This window comes from Schistocerca serialis, chromosome 4 (assembly GCF_023864345.2).
Source record: "Schistocerca serialis cubense isolate TAMUIC-IGC-003099 chromosome 4, iqSchSeri2.2, whole genome shotgun sequence".
In the NCBI taxonomy this organism is placed as follows: domain Eukaryota; kingdom Metazoa; phylum Arthropoda; class Insecta; order Orthoptera; family Acrididae; genus Schistocerca; species Schistocerca serialis.
The window spans coordinates 391881419-391888694 of NC_064641.1; the positions used below are offsets into that span (position 1 = coordinate 391881419).

General features: G+C 45.9%; 1 non-coding gene across 1 annotated transcript; it reads left to right on the forward strand.

Annotated features, from left to right (window-relative positions):
- The first annotated feature begins 933 nt into the window (after nt 1-933).
- On the forward strand, nt 934-1008 carry Trnas-cga (transfer RNA serine (anticodon CGA)). Its single transcript has one exon. It is a non-coding gene; the product is annotated as a tRNA-Ser (tRNA).
- Nucleotides 1009-7276: the final 6268 nt, after the last annotated feature.

Sequence of the window (7276 nt, forward strand, 5' to 3'; positions counted from 1 at the left end):
AATATTCATCGGAGACAAGGATATCGTCAAGAGTGCCCCACGGGAGGGTGATAAGACCGCTCTTATTCTCCATATTCATATTAATGTTTTGCTTTACGTAGTCACATCGATTAAATATGTAGGCGAATAGTCGCAAAACGATATGAAATGGAATGATCAGGTCAGGTTGGTAGAAGGAAAGGCGAGTCACTGACTTCGTTTTATTGGAAAATTTTGGTGAAATATAGCTCATCTATAAAGGGCCAGCTTATAGAACGATAGTGCGACCCATTGTTGAGTGCTGCTCTAATGTCTGGGATCCCCATCAGGCCGCGTTAAAGGAAGGCCTCGAAGCAATTCAGAAACGGCCTACTAGATTTGTTACCTGTAGATTCGATCAACACGCAGGTATTACGGAAATGCTTTGTGAACTCAAATGGGAATCCATGGAGGGAACGGGACGCTCTTTTCGGGAGATACTATTACGTAAATTTAGGTAACCGCGTAAAGACCGCGTAATGACCACCAATATAATATGAGAGAAATTAGGGCTCGTGCGGAGCCGTATAGACAGTCGTAATTCGCTCACTCTGCTTGCGAATGGAATAGGAAAGGGAATAACTAGCAACGGTATAGGGTACCCTCCACCATACACCGTACGGTGGCCAGCGGGGTATGTTTTAGATGAATGGAATATTCATTTACACCAATTACTGTGTACACAAGAATAGAAAAAACTGATAAGAGTGACATCGGAGAAGATCAATTTGGATTCCGCAGAAATGTAGGAATTCTCAGTCATTAGCGACCGTTTCATTCTGGAAACATCACCCTGGTTGTGGCAAAGCCACGTCTCCTTATTACCCTTTCTTCCAGTAGTCTAGTTCTTCAAGATCTGCAGGAAGGTAGGAGACAAGGTACTGGCAGAATCGAAGCTGAGAGGCCGTGTGCTCTTGCTTGGGTAGCTCAGTCGGTAGAGCACTTGCCCGCGAAAGGCAAAGGTCCCGAGTTCGAGTCTCGGTCCGGCATACAGTTTTAATCTGCCAGGAAGTTTCATCTACATATTTGCTCTAGATGCCTCCTCCTTCGACATGGACGCGTATCGCTGAAGATGGCGATGCATGAGCCGGCTGGGGTGGCCGAGCGGTTCTAGCCGCTACAGTCTGGAACCACGCGACCGTTACGGTCGCAGGTTCGAATCCTGCCTCGGGCATGGAAGTTCGTGATGTCCTTAGGTTAGTTAGATTTAAGCAGTTCTAAGTTCTAGGGGACTGATGACCTCAGAAGTTAAGTCCCATAGCGCTCAGAGCCATTTGAACCATTTTTGAACAAATATTAATTCAGTATCAGTTCTAAGATAGCCAGAATATGTGATGAATATTGTCTGTTAGCAAATGTAGCTAGAGCTATTCGTCTTCAAATCTCACTACTATTTTGACATTCACTTCGGAACTAGCATTCCATAGGTAAGATTCTGGATACGCTCTTGTGTAATCATTCCCCGCCCGCCAGCAGAATGAGTACCATTCGTCTAATAGCAATCACACAAGTGTTCTCACAGTTCTCTGCGGGTTCACTGCTTGTTTAAAATAAGCCTCATCTGGCGGTAATGCGTGTGTGCAAGGAAGTAGCATTGATATTCCCATTTAAAAAAAGAGCGCTGTACAATACGCATACGATGTACGATGTAGTGGGGTACTGATACTTCCCACTTTTCGAGGTGATGTACATGTAGTAAGTACTGAAGTACCTCCAAAAAGCTGCCTAAGCTGTGCCAAAGACACGTGCCAAAGCATGCTTAATGGTAATCAAGGCGAGAGGCGGTATTGTACGGTATTGTCGTGATGTATCCCGGGCGTGACAAATTTTTTTCTCTCAGTGCTTGATCTTACCAATGGCTGATACATTACTAAACCTCTCTCACACAGCGTCCTTGAAGTTTGGTGTATTATCATCACTGCCTCCGACATTCACAACTCCCTGTTTTTGAAAGGCGTCCGTAAGTGGAGCAAGAATAACGAATCGAGGATGTTTCTGTTAGGAAACTCATGCTCGCAAGTACGACGAGCATCTCTTACATTGCTCATCACGTCGTCACAATAACCATCCTTAGTCTATCTCCCGTGTATCAAGCAACAACTGATAAGATGAGCAAAAAATTTGATACCCCCAGGATACATAACGACAACAGCGTAAAACACCGCCTCTCGCATTGATAACGGCCGCAGTTACGCGATGAAGGGCAATACGCCGTATCCACCTGACGCTGACACTGAAATTCACGAACCCTTCCTTGATTCAGGAGTGGCGAAGGTTAAGCAGTTTGTTGCTATTCCTGCTCCTCCTGAGTGTTGGAAAATGTGTGGTCTCTCCTGTGTGGATTCACATCAGTTTATAGAGTTTTGGATCATCTCGTCAGTGGCTAAATGAAATACTACTCTCTCAGTGGGTTAGGGCAACGTGAAGTCGTTGAGTGATGCGGTTGGTGGCCAAGTCCCCTGACGAGCCGGTTGTGGAATTGACCCGCCTTTTCGTAAAAAGTTACGACCCGACTGCTGGGATCCGTCTGCCAGTAACGGGATTCCCGTGTCTTCTACATCTACATTTATACTCCGCCAGCCACCCAACGATGTGTGGCGGAGGGCACTTTACGTACCACTGTCATTATCTCCCTTTCCTGTTCCACTCGCGTATGGTTCACGAGAAGAACGACGGTCGGAAAGCCTTCGTGCGCGCTCGAATCCCTCTAATTTTACATTCGTGATCTTCTCGGGAGGTATAAGTAGGAGGAAGCAATATATTCGATACCTCATCCAGAAACGCACCCTCTCGAAACCTGGACAGCAAGCCACACCGCGATGCAGAGCACCTCTCTTGAAGAGTCTGCCACTTGAGTTTGCTAAACATCTCCGTAAAGCTGTCACGCTTACCAAATAACCCTATCACGAAATGCGCCGCTCTTCTTTGGATCTTCTCTATCTCCTCTGTGAACCCGACCTGGTACGGATCCCACACTGATGAGCAATACTCGAGTATAGGTCGAACGAGTGTTTTGTAAGCCACCTTCTTTGTTGATGGACTGCATTTTCTAAGGACTCTCCCAATGAATCTCAACCTGGCACCCGCCTTACCAGCAATTAATTTTATATGATAATTCCACTTCAAATCGTTCCGTACGCATACTCCCAGATATTTTACAGAAGTAACTGCTACCAGTGTTTGTTCCGCTATCACATAATCATATAATAAAGGATCCTTCTTTCTATGTGTTCGCAGTACACTACATTTGTCTATAATAAGGTTCAGTTGCCACTCCCTGCACCAAGTGCCTGTCCGCTACAGATCTTCCTGCATTTCGCTGCAATTTTCTAATGCTGAACTTCTCTGTATACTGCAGCAGCTGGAGCGTGAAGTACAACCGTGGAAGGTGCAGGGCAAGCTCCAGCACCCGATTTTGGACCCTCTGCAGCTTTTCGATGTGGCAGGCCACGGCGTTTCTCCATACGACGGCTGCATACTCCAGCTCTGGCCTGACCAGTGCCAGGCATAGAGTGTTGCCGTAGTGCGGTGGCAGCGTCGACAACGGGTTTAGCAGAGGTTGTGGGGCGCGGGGGCGCCCCAATGCTCTGCTCCTCTAATGTCACTGATGTGCGGCAGCCAGCTGGGCCTCTGTTCCAACGTGACCCCGAGATATCTTGGGGTTCTTTTCCACGGGATGGAGCCTCTCATGATTCCCATGATGTTGACTGGTGGAAGGTCTGGCGGCAAATTCCGCACAGTTAAGATGGCCCGAAAAAACTTTGACACCCTCGGGACACATCATGACGTTACAGTGGAACACCGTCTCTCGCTTTGATAGCGGCATCAGTTCCGCGATGAAGATGTGGCATAGACAACTGACGCTGACACTGAAATTCATGAACCCTTCCTTGGCTCGGGGTTGGCGTGGGTTAAGCATTTCGTTACTAATCCTGCTGCTCGTGAATGTTGAAAAATGTGTGGTCTCTCTTGTGAGGACTGGCCTCAGTTTGTAGAGTTTTCGATGACTTCGTCAGCGGCTGAGTGAAGTGGGTCTTAGCCGCCACTTGGTGGACCAGGCGCCCAGGTCGTCGCACTCTATCTGGAGACGGCGTCTCGGCCCCAGACATTTTCTATGAAGTCGTAACCGGATGATGTAGCAGTACATACGACGTGTGATGAGGTGCACGGGCGTTCGTGGAAGCAAGAACGTATGAACGAAAACCTGTGAACATGGCTGTTGTCGCCTCATAAGGTGGCATTGTCTGCCGAATACTAGTTCTAAATATGCAGAAAAAATGTACAGCACTGTTACCCTTAATGTTGAAATATTTTAATAAATGCTTAGCACGAATGCTGACTTGTATTTCATTCGCCAGTGCACCAATGCTGAAATAAACGTTCTGGTTCATGTTAGTTGTAACGAGAATGAGTAGGCGCAATTCACGCCCCGAAAAACACCCCGTACATTGCAGAACCAATTCCGACCTGAACTACACCCTCCATACTCCGCGGGATCAGCAACTCACTGGGCCACCGGTGCAATCGACGACTTGCGTCATTTGTAAATAGGGAAAAATTTCGATTCATCGGAACACACTGCTTGCTTGCAGTCAGCTACTGTTCAGTTTCCGCGTTGTTTGCTCCTCTAAAGACGAGGAGGTTTACACTGAGGTGACAAAAGTTATGGGATACCTCCTAAATTTGTGTCGCACCTCCTTTTGCTTGGCGTAGTACAGCGACATAGCATGGACTCAAAAAGTCGCTGGAACTTCCCTACAGAAATACTGAGCCATGCTGTCTCTACAGCCGTCCATAATTACGAAAGTTTTGCCGGTGCAGGATTTTGGGCACGAACTGACCTCTCAATTATGTCCCATAAACGTTCGATGGGTTCCAGTTGGACGATCTGGGTGGCCAAATAATTCGCTCGAATTGTCCAGGATGTTCTTCATAGCAGCCGCGACCAATTGCGGGCCGGCCGTGGTGGCCGAGCGGTTCTAGGCGCTATAATCTGGAACCGCGTGACCGCTACGGTCGCATATTCGAATCCTGCCTCGGGCATGGATGTGTTTGATGTCCTTAGGTTAGTTAGGTTTAATTAGTTCTAAGTTCTAGGGAACTGATGACCTTAGAAGTTAAGTCCCATAGTGCTCAGAGCCATTTGAACCATTTTGAACCAGTTGCGGCCCAGTGAGATGACATCGATGTTTGGCAACACGAAGTCCATGAATGGCTTAAAATTGTTTCCAAGTAGCCGAACATAACCACTTCCATTCAACGATCGGTTCATTTTGACTAGTGAACCAGCCCCCACCATTGTGGAACCACAACGAAATTGCACAGTGTTTTGTTGACAATTTGGGTCCATGGCTGCGCCACTCTCAAACCCTGGCATTAGCTCTTACCAAGTGAAATCTGGACTCATGTGATGAAACCACAGCTTTCCAGTCGTCCTGGGTCCAACCGATATGGTCACGTGCCCAGGAGAAGCACCGCATACGACGTCGTGTTGTTAGCAAAGGCACTTGACGCCGGTTGCCTGGTGCCATAGCCCATTATCGTAATACTTCACCGCACTGCCCTAACGGATATGTTCTTCGTATGTCCCACATTGATTTCTGCTGTTATTTCACGCAGGTTTGCTTGTCTATTAGTACTGACAACGCTATGCAAATGCCGCTGCTCTCGGTCGTGAAGTGATTGCCGTCAGCATCTGCGTTGTCCGTGGTGAGAGGTAATGCCTGAAATTTGGTATTCTCGCCATACTCTTGACACTATGGATCTCGGAATATTGAATTCCCCAACTATTTCCGAAATGGAATATCCCATGCGTCTAGCTCTAACTGCCATTCCGCGTTCAAAATCTGTCATAATAACGTCGGAAACATTTTCTCATGAATCACGTGAGTACAAATGACATCTTCGCCAGTACACTGCCCTGTTATATACCTTTTGTATGCGACAATACCGCCATCTGTAATAAATGTACATATCGCTATGCCGTGGCTTTGTCATCTCAGTGTGTGTGCGTCAGCCTCTTGCGAGGTACCCTACTCCCGGTGTCCATTGTACAAAGTTCCCTCCGCAATATTCGCTCAGAAACTCGCTAAGGTGTACCTCCAGTTACTGATGCCAATCATTCCCATCGGGTCTGAAACCGATTGCCAATGACAAGGAGTGACGCTCCTGTTTATTGACTGCACTACAGAGAAATTTGGGCCGATCATAAAGGACGTCGAATTAATGCTGAAATATTCAAAGTATGCTCTTTTTTCTTTTGTTAATCTTCTTGTACTTCAATTATACTCTTTGCAATCCGTCGTAAAAATCTCCTTTCAGAAAGTCGTTGGTTTAGCTGAGAGAGATATGTCAATCCTCGCAATGAAATTGTGCTCAATATCTCTCATTGATTTTGATTTATCTCTGTAGAGTTTCAAAATCTCATTACTATCCGTTCATCCGTGATGCCATATAACTCATATGCCTTATTTCTATGTGTATCATCCATAATGGGGAAACAACCGTTAATTAACGATAAAGCAACGTCTGTAATGCAGGAGACGGGAGGAGATTAGTATTTAACGCCCCGTCGACAACGAGGTCATCAGAGACAGAGCACAAGCTCGGATTAGGGAAGGATGGGGAAGGAAATCGGTGTGGCTTTCTAAAGAAATCATCCCGGGATTTGCTTTAAGTGATTTAGAGAAATCACGGAAAACCTAAATCACGATGACCGGACGCGGGGATGAAGCATCGAATGCGAGTCCAGAGTGCTAATCACCGATTTTTTGTCTTGGGTTCCTACCTCCGTCCCCTCCGTCCCCTCCGTCCAAACCGTACTAAATCTTGATTAGAGCATTAGACGTACGGTTAGCGTTCTGCAATATCTACATTAGGTTGGAAGGTGATATTTCGGAACGATTATATGTATGACTACGATACAAAGGTATGGTTAACTATTTAACATGGTTGTAAAGCTACATTCGTCGTTGGCAATATGAGCTGCATATTTCATACTCATCATTCATGAATTGGAAGTGAACCAATCATTAGTTCATATTTAACGAACTTTACCGTATTAATAACTATAATTGCAAAGTAAATTCAGAAACATTATATTACAACATCGGTAAGTCTCCGACTAATTGTGTGATGTATAAAATGCGTATATACCGTGTATTAACTTTTGAATAATAAAAGGTGGGTTGGCGAGCGGTTAACTTAATTCTTAATCATTTAATTATTTTCAATTACAGTCTCATGGAGTAAAGAGTAC